At 40.8% G+C, this 15,821-nt stretch overlaps 1 protein-coding gene across 2 annotated transcripts in view; it reads right to left on the bottom strand.

The window, feature by feature from the left end:
- The window catches only part of LOC122790403 (protein dispatched homolog 1-like), a 501,178-nt gene that overhangs the window by 314,123 nt on the left and 171,234 nt on the right, over window positions 1-15,821 (bottom strand). For both annotated transcript variants that reach the window (XM_044057924.1, XM_044057930.1), the window contains exon 2: window positions 6,900-6,996. The gene's annotated coding sequence lies outside the window, so the exon portion shown is untranslated. The remainder of the gene's footprint in view (window positions 1-6,899; window positions 6,997-15,821) is intronic.

The raw sequence follows: 15,821 nt of genomic DNA, 5'->3' as shown, positions 1-15,821 counted from the left end.
GCAGAAAGCACCCGTGCACCACCAGGCTACAACTCATTCCACATCTTTCGGCCCCAGAACATCGAACGAAGCTCCAAGGGGGTTGTGTCTCCATGCTCATAAAGGACATGCACACCTCCAAACTAGTAGCCCAGCATAATGCATCTGAAATAGTTCAGATAAAACTAACATTGGGTAAGATGGCGATTCAGGTCATAGTCTGCTATAGGTCCCCAACCATGTTCCCAAGACTCTCACTCCCATGTTCCTAAGCACCCTGGAAACTATTAGGGTCCAACCAAACACTCTCATACTAGGTGACTTAAACGGCCCCTCCATCATCAACTGGGAAAACTACTTGTGCACCAATACACTGGCCCAATGCTTCCTGGAATTCATCAATTCAAATGCCCTGGACCATCTCATTCTTACCTCCATTAGAGGAAGCAACATCCTTGACCTGGTTATCACTAACATAGGCAACCATTGCTCTACACCAATAGTCAATTCCTCCCTGGTTAGATCAGACCACAAACTAATCAAAATGGAAATCCACATCTCACCCCCCCCCCCCCCCCAAAGGTAACCACCATGATAAACTTCTCCAAAGCTGACTTTTGGCTCCTAAAAACAGAGGTGGCTAACTTCACGGCACCCATGTCAATGGAAAATTGATGCACGACTGCCAAATCATACACCAATGAACTGCACAAATAAATAAATGCATGGAACTAGCCATACCCAATAGAACCAAGCCGCTCTCCTCAAAAACAAGGAAGCCAATCTGGTGGTCCCCTGCCATTAATAAACTCTACAACAGAAGAAAGAAACTGTTGCAGAAAAAAGTGAAGTCCCAAGACTGGAAAAACTCCCTTATTAGCCTCAACAAAAAGTTGAGATCCCTCATCAAAATCTCTAAAGCCAGCTATGAAGGTAGAATTGCGGGCAGACACTAAAAACAACCACAAAGCCTTCTATAGTTATATCAAGAATCTCCACGGCAATACCCAGGTTTTTTTTTGAGTTACTGCACAATGGTACCTCCTATACTGAGCCAACAGATATTACCAACATACTGGCTGACAGATTCAGTGCTAACTTTACCCCTCTCTCCCACCCTAAAGGACCAATCACAATACCGGAGGAATGTCAGGCACCCAGCATTACTGCAGCACAGGTTAAAGCTGCATTGTCCAAGGCCAAGAATACAGCTTCCATGGCACCCGACAATATCCCTGTTTGTGTTCTACATGAACTACAAAGTGAACTGGCACCACATCTGTGTGCCCTGTTAAAATCACAGCCTCACCTCAGGCTTTGTCCCTACTTAATGGCGCACTGCTACAGTCATCCCTCTCCATAGAGGGGGAGCAACTACAGACCCTGGCAATTATTGTCCTATTAGCCTGACAAGTCTGATATACAAGGCTATGGAGCGCATCATCATGGACCTAATAAACAAGGATACAGAAAATCTCCAAACTCTAGATCTCACGCAATTTGGTTTTGTGAAAGGTAGATTATGCCTGCTCAACCTGGTTGACTTCTTTGAGTCAGGTCAACAGAGCTGTGGATGAGGGCAAGGCAGTTCATACAGCCTACCTCGATCTGGCCAAGGGCTTTGATACAATTCCCCACTCACGAATTATTGATAAACTCACCAAACTAGGAATCAACCCTATATCACTAGGTGGGTTGTAAATTGGCTCACAGATGGAACCCACAGTGTGAAAGTAGTGGACTCCAAGTCAGATTGCTTATCAGCCACGAGTGGGAGTCCCACAGGGATCAGTCCTGGGTTCTCGCCTGTTTGGCATCTACTTCTCTGAAGCCCAGACCAACACAGAGGGACTCTGGCCGACCAAGTTTGCAGACGACTGCAAGCTGGGAGCCATTAATAACTAGCCAAGTGATGCAGACATCCTACAGAAACGCCTCACAGAGACCAATGACTAGTGTCAAAAATATGGCCTTAAGCTTAATGCCAAAACAATGTGTCATCATCAAGAATTGTGTTTGGAATGTGTCATCATCCCCTTTGGGAAAAACTCAATTCCCACTAATTACCACATTGATGGGAGCCCACTGAACACTGAAGGCATAAGAGATCTGGGGACACAGGTCGACAGCAACCTCTCCTTCGACCACCACATTGCCACTGTGGTCAGAAAGTCCTTCTATATGGAACATCTCATTACCAAGGGTTTTGTATCCAGGAAGAGAGGGGTCATCTCTCCCTACTCTTCTCTCATTAGGCCAATCATCGAATATAATGCCCCATTTGGCATGTACCTCACTAGACACATGCAATAGCTGGAAAGGCCAAGTACCTCACAAAGAGGATCCTAGGCCTTAAACACATGTGATACATGGACAGACTCAAAAAACTCCATCTATTCTCTGTCTCATATCATCTACTACGAGGCGATCTCTGCTAAAAACTTACAAAGCCATGTCTGACCCAGCTCTGTTAGAAATGCTACATCTAAAAGAAATCCCAATCTCTCCACACCACATGCTCCAGAGATCTCAATCTCATTACCACAATCAACAGAACATGCTGGAGGGACAGGTTCATAACCCAGAGACTGCCCATGCTCTGGAATAGACTTCCCATACATGTCAAGCAGAGCACTTCACTGGCCCTCTTCAAGAAATATCTTGATAAGTGGATGGGAAATAGATAGAGGCACTGGGAATTAATGTCGGGCGGCTCAATGCCAGGGCACTTCTATTGGCTAGGCTTGTAAAGGCTCCAGGGCTATTAGCTTAGTACACACCTATGAATCTATGAACCCAAGAGTGGGCCTTGACCTAGCCTGGAATAATTCTGTTATGGAGAATATAACAGGTAAAAGCCTTCCACAGCCAGTTGGAAACAGTCTGATTTTACACAGCTTGTCCCTTCTTACCTTCACAAGAAAAGAACTGATCCAAAGATCTGGAAGATTTAGTTCTGTCAAGATCACACTTCTGATGGATGGCCACAGACAACTACGGTACCAAGTCTCCTTTCTCCCTCATTTTTAGGTTCAGAAAAGAAAACGGGGAGATGGATAGCTTGGCTTAAAAGAAACTCGGATACTACATACTACATTAGACATAAAAGTATTAGTTCTTAAAGAAACCCTGTCTTTGGGGGAAATGAGATAGGGTTGACTCACTGCAAGAGCTTGCAACAAAGACTCTTCTTGTAGATGTCAGAGCAATCATTAAAACTGTTGTCCATGTTAAGAACCTCAAGTCAGCCAGGTTAGCTGATCCAAACAAGTCAAGTGCTAGCTTCTCCAACACAAAATTAAGATCCCAAGGAGAAGCCACCAGTTTACTTGGAGGTCTCTTGAGCAAAACCTCTTTCAAAAATATTTTGACATGAAACTGCTTTGAACGAGGAAGATCCATGGGCAGATATGCTGAAATGGATAAATGAACCTTGACAGAAGAATAAGAAAGGGTACAGGATAGCAACTCTCACAAATATTGTAAAACCAGAGAACAAGTAGCCCTGGATGGGTGATGGTTATGTTGTTGGTATCAACCAGAAAAGCTTTTCCATTAGCTAATAAATTATTTTCTAGTAGCATGCTTTCTTGCCTCCATTTGCACCTGTAGCACATACTCAGTAAACAGGAATCCTAAAATAATTAAGACACTTATTCTGCTAAGGAAATATTACTTTTTGGATGTTTTGATTAATAAGGATGTGGAAAAGGGATGCATTACCTCTACTATTTATCATACGCCAACTTTTTCTAATAGTGATTTACATTATTCCAGGTGGCATCCTAAACATCCAAAGAAGACAGTAGTTAAGAATCAGTTGGTTAGGCTTGTGAGAATGATAACAGACTTTGATATTTTTAGCCTTGAATGTGAGAAGGTACTTCAGATGTTCACTTCCAGAGGTTACCCGGAGTCTTTAAGGGAAATTAAGGCCGAAGTGGTTATGAAGAGATCCTTAGTAGTATGTGTGCCCATCTTTAACTATGGTGGCCAAGTAGCAAGAGAATTATGTAATACAAGGAGCAACACCACCTTAAAAGCAGCCTTTATTACCACTTATAATTTGGATAGTTCAGCTATAACAGAATGTGTTAAAAGTAATTGGAAAATATTTTTGGTGGACCACCTGTTATCAACAAAAATGGGTAATTTCCCTAGTACTGTTTATAAAAAGGATAAATCATTTAAATTTCTATTGGAAAATAAAAAAAAATCTACTACTCAACCAACAGGGAGAGAGTGTGGTACCTGCCCTCAATGTAGGTATATAATAGACAGGGACCAAGTTAGGGTTAATGGAATAGAATTTAAAGTCAAAGGAAACCAATTGTGCGTCACATAATGTGGTTTATTTGGTACAATGTTTGTTATGCCTGGCATTTTATGTGGGGAAAAACTTCAAGGAGGTTAACGGACAGGGTATATTAACACCGGTTGAATACTGAAAAGAGCAAGTCCAAAAATGCCTTGTACAAGCATGTGTTGAATTGTCCAGCACATAAACGTGGCTTTAAGGTGATTGATTTTATCAAAAGGGACCCTCAGGGATATACAATGGATGAACATCTGAATGTAAAACAGTTAAAATGGCAAATTAAATTAAATGCAACTAGTTTTCCAGGCATAAATGAGGGTACCTCTCTAGCTCCAGTTTTAAGATTAAAGCATTAAGAATTTTGAGTTCATAGTTTCCTTATGATAATTTGGTTAAGCAAAAAGTATGTGATCAAAGGGTGGGGTGAATGATATATATGTAGTTTTTGAAGTGATTGTTATTCATTTCTGAAGAAGTTCTTGGTATAGAATGAAAACATTTAACTGAATTTTTTTAGTGTTTTTATTATTTTAATAAACATGTGAAGAACAAAATATTTACGTGGAGGCTTTGTTGTTCTGGTTCGATTTGTGTGGATATTTGGAGTTTGTGGACATTTAACGGTTATATCCCTGAAAGAACTGTTACGGTCAGGTCTTGCGCTACAGTAGCGCATAATAGGTTTACCTTTTTGCCAGTCCAGGAGTGTGACCATGGAGATCCAAGAACTACATATACAGTGGATATAAAAAGTGTACACACCCCTGTTAAAATGCCAGGTTTTTGTGATATAAAAAAAAAAACGAGACCACAATAAATCATTTCAAAACATTTCCCACCTTTAACGTGACCTATAATCTGTACAATTCAATCAAAAAACAAACAAATCTGTTGTAGTAGAAAAAAATAAAAAAAAAATAAAAAATGTACAATAAGCTGGTTGCGCAAGTGTGCACACCCTTAAACTAATACTTTGTTGAAGCACCTTTTGATTTAATTACAACATTCAGTCTTCTTGGGTACACACCCGCCATCAATTAAAGAGACTGATTAACCCCAAATAAAGTTCAGCTGTCCTAGTAGGATTTTCCTGACATTTACTCAGTTGCCTGCTACAACAAAAGCCATGGTTTGCAGAGAACTTACAAAGCATCAAAGGGATCTCACTGTTGAAAGGTATCAGTCAGGAGAAGGGTACAAAACCATTTCCACAGCATTAGATATACCATGGAACACAATGAAGACAGTCATCAAAAAATGGAGAAAATATGGAACAGTGACGTTGCAAAAAACTGGACGTCCCTCCAAAAGTGATGAAAAAAAAACAAGATGAAAACTGATCAGGGAAGCTACCAAGAGACATACAGCAACACTGGAGGAGCTGCAGGAATTTCTGGCAAGTACTGGTTGTGTACTATATTTGACAATGATCTCCCGTATTTTCCATGTCTGGACTATGGGGTAGGGTTGCAAGATGGAAGCCTTTTCTTACACAGAAAAACTTCCAGGCCCGGCTAAAATTTGCAAAACAATACATCAAGTCTCCTAAAAACATGTGGGACAAAGTGTTATGGTCTGATGAGACAAAGGATGAACTTTTTGACCACAATTCCAAAAGGTACATTTGGTGCAAAAAAACAACACTTCGCATCACCAAAATAACACCATCCCCACGATGAAGCATGGTGGTGGCAGTATCATGCTTCGGGATTGCTTTTCTTCAGCTGGAACTAGGACTTTAGTCAAGGTGGAGGGAATTATGAACAGTTCCAAATACCAGTCACTTTTGGCCCAAAACCTTCATGTGTCTGCTAGAAAACTGAAGATTAAGAGGAATGTCACCTTTCAACACAATGACATCAAGAATACATCCAAATCAACAAAAGAATGGCTTCACCAGAAGAAAATTAAAGTTTTGGAATGGCTCAGCCAGAGCCCAAACCTAAATCCAATATAAAATCTGTGGGGTACCTGAAGAGGGCTGTGCACAAGAGATGCCCTCGCAATCTGACAGATTTGGAGTACTTTTGCAAGGAAGAGTGGGCAAATATTGCCAATTCAAGATGTGCCATGCTGACACACACACACACACACACACACACAAAATCACTTTTGTCCCTTGTAGCCTGCATCATGCTTTAAAGGCAGCCGTGAAGTAACAGTTCACTTACCTGGTTAACAATCAGTGTCCTAAATTGACTTCAGCAGAAAAATTAAATGGACTTCAGAACTCGGTGGTGCAAAGCAAGCTCAAGCAAAAGTATTTGGCAAAGTGGGGTAATAACATTCAAAATGTGCAGACATTAAAAGTGGTGTCCGTTTCAGTGAGGCAGCAGTCTGACATTGAAAACAGCAAAGTGAAAAATATACATATCAAAAGTTATCACAAGAGGCCACAGTTAGTTGCAAACTTCACAAAGGAAACTTGTATTACTTACAGACATTATGATGAAAGCAGTAGCATGCTACCCCAAACATAGCCATTACGGTTTGCACCTGACTGCTAAAGGATGTCCCACATTCAATGCATATATTTCACCAATCAGGAGCAGACATTATCTATATTAACTTCAAAACACATTTCTGAGAAAAAAAAACTTACAGCATGCAGGCAATGTGGATAAAGGCCTTCACAAAACACAGACGAGAAAAGTACTTGTGTAGTCTGCACTTTCTTCTCTTTTTTCCAGTTTAGCAATCTGCCACAATAAACAGAAAATGAGGACAATAAGTCAAGGCAGTTATGACACTTTCCTTAAAAAGGTTTTCATACTTCTTTTTTCTGCCCAAAACCCATTATTTTGTTCAACTCCAACTAGCCAACTCTTGACTTGCCCACCTGAAAAACCTGGTATTAACTTGCATTCTTCCCAGTAGTACCGGTTTCTATTAACAGTACCGGTTTCTATTAACAAACACACATCCTAGGTCTGTATATTACTGTTGCATACAAGATTACAATTTTGATTTGTTATTGTTGTTTCAGTAATTACCAAGTACATCCTGAGATTAGTTTGAGTCTAGCTTTTATGCAATTGTTTATAGAAAGCTGTAAGTAAATACACAAAAGTGTTCTGTAATATGACATATATTTTATGCAGTCGCTACATTGCGCCCAGGTCACAAATGAAAATAATCCACTGAGGATTGGTACACCTATCCATTTATCAAGTAAACAAATACTTCTGCAGCTCCACGCTTAGTAAAGTAAAAGGTAAACTGAATTAGTCAAGTGTGAACAGTGACTACCAACCTACTCCAAGAAAATGCTCAACGTATGGAAGTGGACACCATACAATGTTTACCTCTGCTGTCTAAGAGTGCTGGACATTGGAAAACACATCCTTCCTATAAGACATCAAAACTTTGGATAACACATTTTTAAGACAAAGCTGTTTCAGACTGCTAATGCTACAGTGGGAAAAGCTCTCTGCTCTAATCAATACTCTGAAGAGAATTCAGGTACTGGCACAGGACAGGAGTTGTTTAGATATGTGACCTGAAAACAAGCAGCATTTTGGCACAGCTACCCCACAAAATGGGCACAAGCATCAGTGCATTCAGGCCTATACCATGCAGCCCATGGTGTCCAACTTGATTTTTAAGGGATCAGGATTTTGTTCAATGCAGGAACTATAAACGCTCATGTTCAAACATAAAATTGAAATTTAGAAAGGGTATACAAGAGTCCGCAAAGAAATATATGCGTAAAGAGTAACAGACTGCTTGTACGAGTACTTTTGACTTATGATATTCATCCTTGCTTTTACAGATGCTAGAGAATAAAGGGCAATTTTGCTGGGATTGCAGTATAAAACCTTGATGTACAAATAAACTTCAAGCAACATCCTTGACTTGAAAGTGACCTGCCACAATTGAGCAGTTTAAACAAATGCAGAGTAGTGTGTATGCCACATTTAGTGGGGGGATGGTGGAATACAATGGAGTGGGAGGGGGGGGACAGTCTGCAAGCTGTCTACAATTTTAACAATCCCAAATATGTTCCAGACTACAACCTGTATCAATATCAATGTCATTGGCAATATGTTTTCAACAAGCCTTGCATACATAAAAAATGGTCAGTATATGCAAGGTTTTCTAGTTTGGATGTTTAAAACAGAACACTCTGAAAAAAGCCACCTATTCTTCTTCCCTTACTGGTACTAAGTCAAACTTGAAACTGGCAGCACAGTCATCTACAATTCTAAATATCTTCACTTCACTTTAAGTGAAAAACAATTTTACAAAATGCCTCATACACTGTCATAATGCACCTAGTATTCCTATAAAACATCACAGCAAGTAACCGCAATAACAAGGGACCATCAGTGCCCTCTGATTCAGAACAGAACAGCTGCTTAAGAACAGTGACTGCATTATCTGCTCCACAGGCACACCTAGGTAATGATGCCACTTTATTTTTATTATTTTTTGTGCAATCCATGCATAACAAACAAATGCCACGAAACAGTCATGCAGTAACAGTCAAATCCTTTTTACTGTTACTATACTTCCATGTACCAATTGCTACTCAAATAATTCTGTCAGCTGAAACAAATGTTATGCCTGGTACAACTGTGCAAGCTTAGAACAACAAAACAGCAAATTTAGACTGGCATGCACTCTAATTTGCGAATTATACTAAATTTCAATGTTATTTCAGACCAAACGTCAAAATACCATATGATCTGCTATGAAAATGTTTTTCTTTCAATTATAGTACTAATGAAAACCAACTGGTAGATGTCATTTCAGCTACTCTTAGCCTAGCACAATTATTATGGAAGACAGTATTTTCTACATCTGACAACGGATTTAGTTTAACACTCATCAGCTGCCATACTCCATAATGAATATAATTTCTGAAATAAATTACGCAAGTCATATGTAATCTCAAAGAGAATTAGAAAGTTTCAGCATTCCAGAATGCTGTATTTTACTGTATGCTGACATACCTCTCAGAGCAAGAAATCTGGACAAAGCCATCAATAAAAGTGGGACAAAGAACTAAAAATAGGGACAATTTTTAAATATTGCTCTTACAAACTTAGAAAGTTGGTAGAATAACAGATTTTATATTAGCATGAATTTTCTGAAGGGTATGAAGTCTAAAACTCAAATGTCTGCCATTATTTTCAAACTTCAATATTTAATGATTTGCCACTAATTTGCCAGAAAAACTAGGCAAAAATCTGGACATTCTGTGAAAATCTGTAGAGATGAAAGGTATGCTGATCAAAGTGCTTAAAGTTACATCCAGACCCAGTTATGATAATGCACTCTTCTGCGTTCATTTTTAAACAGATAAGAACGTACCAGAAGCTAAAAAGCTCTGTAGCAACAGTCAAGGAAAGGTGAAAACCTACACCACCAAAACACACACAAAAACACAAAACACACACCTACATTCACGGAGGCTCTCAATAAAAATCTACCCAAGCAACAGGGACCTCCAAAGCATTAATGCAAGCAACCTCCACCCCCCAACACAACCCAAATCACACATAGCCCAAAAACTCAGTGTGCCAATCAACTACAGCCCATACGGCATAACAACGTACCCAACACTTAAGTCATAGGTGACTCTATATAGTCAGGCACACTGATGTTCCACTCACCAGGCTAAACAAGGAGAAAGTTACTGTCAGCTGCCTGTCAGGTGCCAGGATCCGCCACATAATGCATTCACACAGGTCACTCCACAAAAAGTACAAATATGATTCTCTCACTGTCCATGTTGGTGTGAATGACCTGAGACGTACCTCCCTGGACTACATTAAGAGAGACATGGAGGATCTGTCCGATCTTGTAGCCCAGGCAGGTATGACCCTAGCCCTGAAAAGCATCCTGCCATCACCCAGAATTATACCACAGTACAAGGACAAAATGACCAACTTCAACAACTGGCTAAGCTTCTGGTGTCATTCTAAGGGGATCCAGTATCTGTCTGCCTGGGATGACATGATCGACAAACCACGATGCTTTGCCAGAGATGGCCTGCACCTGTCTCCTTTGGGATTCCGGATACTGGCTAAGGCTCTTGTCACCCCTATAGTGCCTTTTTTAGGCAAGGTTCAAATGACAAATTCACCACTGTAACAGGTGCAAGCAAGCAAAATCGGAGGGTAATGCTACTTAATGCTAGACGTCTAAACCTCAAAATGCACTCACTCGATGCACTCCTTAAAATGGAGAACACAGACATCTGTGCAGTGACAGAGACATGGTTCAAGGCTACAGAGAGCACCCCTGCATTACCAGGCTATAATTCATACCAGACCTTTTCGTCCACCTAACCTGGACCGAAACACTAAAGGTGGAGGCGTGTCCATATTTATTAAGGATATCCACACCTCCAGGCTAGCTGCTCAACATAACGCATCCAAGATTATCCAAGTGCAACTCTGGGCAAGACCACAATCCAAATTGTAGCTTGCTACAGATCCCCCACCATGCCCCAGGATTCCCACTCCTCATTTCTTGATACACTGGAAAATATTAGGGTACAACCTAACACTCTAATAATGGGTGATTTCAACTACCCCACCATTAACTGGGAAAACTACTCATGTACCAACTCTTGTGCTCAACGTTTTCTGGAATTCATAAATTCCAATGCCTTGGATCAACTTATCCACACTCCAATCAGGGGCAGCAATATCCTAAACCTGGTCATTACCAACATGGGCAACCGGTGTTCCACACCAGAGATCAGTTCCTCGTTGGTCAGATCCGACCACAAGCTAATCACCCTAGACATCCACATCCCACCCACACCAGGGAAATCACCATAAAAAATTTCTCCAAAGCCAACTTCATGCTTCTTAAGACAGAAGTAGCAAACTTTAAGACACCCATGATGACTGACAATAGAGGTACGGCTGCTGAATCCTATACAAATGCACTTTATAAGCACTTACACGAGTGCATGGATCATGCAATCCCTAACAGAGCCAAGATGCTATCCTCCAAAAAAAGGAAGCCAATCTGGTGGTCCCCTGCCATAAACAAACTCTACAACAGAAAAAAGAAAACTGCTGCAAAAAAAAAAAGAGAGTAAAATCCCATGATTGGAGGAACTCCGTGGTCAGCCTCAGTAAGAAGCTGAGATCCCTCATAAAATCCTCCAAAGCTAGTTACAAAAACAAAATTGCCACTGATTCTAAAGACAACCACAAAGCATTCTATAGCTATGTCAAGAATCTCAATGGCAACACTCAGATCTGCTCGGAGTTACAGCACAATGGCACTAAATAAACAGAACCAACTGATACTGCCAACATCCTGGCAGATAGGTTCATGCTAACTTTACCCCTCTCTCACCCCCTAAAGGGCCCATCTCTATACCGAAAGAATGCAACGTTCCTGTAATCACGGCTGCACAAGTAAAAAAAAAAAAAAACACTCTCAAAAGCCAAGAGCACAGCATCCATGGGACCTGACAACATCCCAGGCTACGTTCTATACGAACTACAGAACGAACTGGCACCCCACCTAAGTACCATGTTCAATCATAGCCTCACCTCAGGCTTTGTGCCCACTGAATGGCGCACAGCAACAGTTATCCCACTCCACAAAGGGGGAGCCACCACAGACCCTGGGAACTACCGCCCCATCAGCCTGACGAGACTGGTCTGCAAGGCTGTGGAACGTATCATCATGGAACTTGTAAACAATGACATTGGTAATCTCCAAACTCTGGACCCTAACAGTTCGGCTTTGTAAAAGGCAGATCATGTCTCCTAAACCTGACAGACTTCTTTGACATGGTCATCAAAGCCGTAGAGGAGAGTAAGGTGGTTCACACAGCCTATCCAAATCTCGCCAATGCTTTCGACACCATCCCCCACTCTGGAATTATAGATAAACTCACTAAACTAGGTACAAATCCCTATGTCACAAGATGGATTGCCAACTGGCTCACTGACAGAACCCACACTGTGAAAGTAGCAGACTCTAAATCCAACTTCAGACCAGTGACAAGTGGAGTACCACAGGGTTCAGTCCTGGGTCCTCTCCTATTTGGTATCTACTTCTCTGAAGTACAGGTTGACACAGAAGGTCTTGGGCTAACAAAGTTCGCAGATGACTGCAAACTAGGAGCCATAATCAAAACTCCTAATGATGTGGACATCCTTCAAAAGGGCCTCACTGAGATAGATGCCTGGTGTCAAAGCCATGGCCTCAAGCTCAATGCCAAAAAGTGCATTGTCATCCCTTTAAAAACTCTGTACCCATGAACTACCACACAGGCGAGTCTACTTAACACTGAAAGTGTGATAAGAGACCTTGGGACACAGGTGAACAGTAGTCACTCCTTTGATAATCGCCACAGTAGTCAGGAAATCCTTCTACGTGGCACACCTCATCACAAAAGGTTTCTCATCCAGGAAAAAAAAAAAAAGTGGTCATTGTTCCCCTCTACTCATCACGCATTAGACCCATTACAGAGTACAATGCCCCTTTTAGTATGTACCTCACAAGACATCTACAACAACTGGAAAGGCCGCAGAAATACCTCACAGAGGATTACTGGCCTCAAACAGATGGCCTACACAGACAGTCTCAAAAAACTCCAGCTTTACTCTGTCGCATATTGCCTACTCAGAGGCGATCTCTGCCTAACATACAAAGCTATGTCAAACCCAGAGCTGATGGACATGCACCAGTTAAAGAAATCCCAATCTCTCAGAGCTACATGCTCTAGGGACCTAAACCTTGTCACCACAAAAAACAGAACATGCTGGAAGGATAGATTCCTGTCCCAGAGACTTCCCATACTCTGGAACAAACTACCTATCTATATCAAACAAAGCTCATTAGCACTCTTCAAGAAAATGATGATTGGATGGGAGATAGGAAATTCACTCCAGGGATCACTTCTGTGGCTCTGCTTGACAGGAGTACAGGAAAATAACTTTCTTGGGTGGCAAAAGCCAAGGTACCGTTTGGCTAGGCTTATATGGGCCCTAGGGCCAATAGCCTAGTACCTACCTATGAAGAACATAAACCAGAATAAATCCAGAAAGCCTGAGGAACAGACAAGACTACAGAACAACAAAAATAAGATGAACTCCACAGGGGATGCCTAAATATTCTAAACTCAGAAAATGAAATTCACACAATATTTGTTTACTGCTCTAGAAGTTGCATAAACATAATAACAAAACAAACCATTACGTTTGAAAATCCACTTCCTTTGTTTCTCACCCAGCCTCAAGAAAATAATGGCAACACTGTGCAAATATATGGTCTATGAAAGAAAGACAATGCTGTCACTATTTCAGGTCCATAAAATAAATTGTTAAAAGGAATCACACAATCATTTACACTCAAAGACTGCCAAGAAGAAGAAAAAAAATAATCACTGATAGAAAAGTAAACCGAAGTCTCATAAGTGCACTTGTAATAACAATAGGACTGCTATGTGCACACACAGGGATGTTACATGAGCAAGAGGAGCTACATGGAATGCACTGCTCAGGAGAATTACTAGCACTAACCAATAAGGCACAGATAGAAAGGATTATTGCAAGAAAAGTTATCTCGTAGGACAAATGTATGGTAAATAATGAAACAGATGCAAAAATGAGGAAGGACAGAGGACAGAAACACAGACCTAGACAGGTATTCATAAGCAAAGCATCAGAAGCGTGTGTGCTATCTGCCGAGCTACTGACACATTTTTGCCAGAAACAGACAATGTAAAACTTATAACTTAGAGCACACATAATGCAATTAAGTAACCTGAAATAATTAACAATAATTACAAGCAAAGACTGGAAACTAAGTTGGATTACATTTCTGAACAAGAAGATCCCGCACAGAAGAGGAAAGAAATGCCTATGACTTGTTAAACTGTTGTTATTGTGGTGTCTTTCGGCTTATCCCGGTTAGGGGTCGCCACGGCGGAACTCTGGTCCGCTAATGTTTGGTAGTTGATTTTTACGTGCCAAGTTACCAGCCCTGATGCACAACCTTCAACGAAGGTACACCCATTCACACATGTCTCCACACAGAAGACGCTCTAGCTGAGAATCGAACGGGGCAACATCTTGCTGTGAGGCGACAATGCTACCGCAGCACCACTACCGCGGGATTCTAGTCCAACATTCTACTAGCGCAAGGAAGTATACAGTCCAAGAATTAAATAAGTGAAACAAAACTAAAAAAGCAATTGTATTGATTCTCACGTAACTATGCTATCAAAGATACAACAATGGTGACATGTTTCTGCCTTGATGTCTGATATAATAATCAATCAGTGGAAGGGGATCATGACAGGGTCACCACTTATAACAGATTTTTGTGTCTGAGATATGGGTGCCAAGAAATTCACTGAGTGTGAAGCTCGAGAGGTGAATCTTTGAATCTATGTCAAGAACACAAAATAGTAGGTTAGGATTTTTGACCCGATCATAAATCTTTGCAGTACATGGAGCTTTATCTGCTCCATTTGGTACTAGTTATGGTAGCAAAAAAAGGGGAGGGTTGTTTTGCCAGCTTTCAGAGCTGTAAAGTACTTCGAGAACGCTGTTTAAAAGGCAGTTAAACATATCCCTTGTGTTTACGCTCACCTTCCATACCTCTCAACTGTTCAGATTTTTGCCTCATATGTTTGATCTGTTCCTCAAACTCCACATTTTTGGGGCAAATTATAGAGTAAAATTTATAAACTAACGACATACATCTGAATCTCAGACTTTGCATCCTGAAGAAACTGCAGGTGAACACATTCTGTTATCCTAACAAGAAGTCAGGACACATTTACAGAGTGACACCAAGTTGAAACAAATCTTTTATTCTGCTGCTGTCATTTGCTGGTCAGTACTAGCAGAACTGACTGCCTAGCGCTAGACTTGAGCTAACAACTTAAGCAGGGGGCGCTTAACATTTAAGAGCGGGTCTTGCACCACTCTAGCGCTTAAATAATTTGCCTCTTACTAAACATAAGAGCATAATCACCATGCTCCACACACTAAATAACCTTTCAGTTCTGAAGCTATACCACTCCAGTTCAATGTTTTATCATAATAAAGTAACATTACAACTTAGTTTTTACAAACGGTACATATGTATATACAGCATATGCATATTTAAAATGGTAGCAAACAGGTAGCTGCAACCCACCAAAAATTCAACCTACAACAAATACGCTGACGCCAGCACCAAAACCCACCCACCCATTTCAATTCTGCATCTACCAAAAAAAAAAAAAAAGTGCATCAGCTCCTAAATGCTTATAGTGAATGCAGTTCCATACCTTCAATGAGAGAGAACCTCTGTTTCAGTGGAAAAAAGTAAAGTCAAAAAAATAAATGCACACCAAGCAAATTAAACACAGCTGTCTACTTCCCATATTTGCAGATCTTCAAGAAGAGGCCACTGCAATAGCAAAATCATCACACTTTAGTTTACTAACCTTTCTGGGCTCTCCACTCCTGGACAGAGATCCTCAGTTTCCTTTGTACACATAAGACCCAATAGTATGAGCTCTGAAATTCTGAGACATTAAGTGAAATGC

Source organism: Protopterus annectens, chromosome 1.part2 (genome assembly GCF_019279795.1).
Source record: "Protopterus annectens isolate FY-2018-M chromosome 1.part2, PAN1.0, whole genome shotgun sequence".
Taxonomy (NCBI): domain Eukaryota; kingdom Metazoa; phylum Chordata; order Ceratodontiformes; family Protopteridae; genus Protopterus; species Protopterus annectens.
The sequence above is the reverse complement of the archived record's forward strand: the minus strand, read 5'-3'. Positions and strand labels throughout refer to the sequence as shown.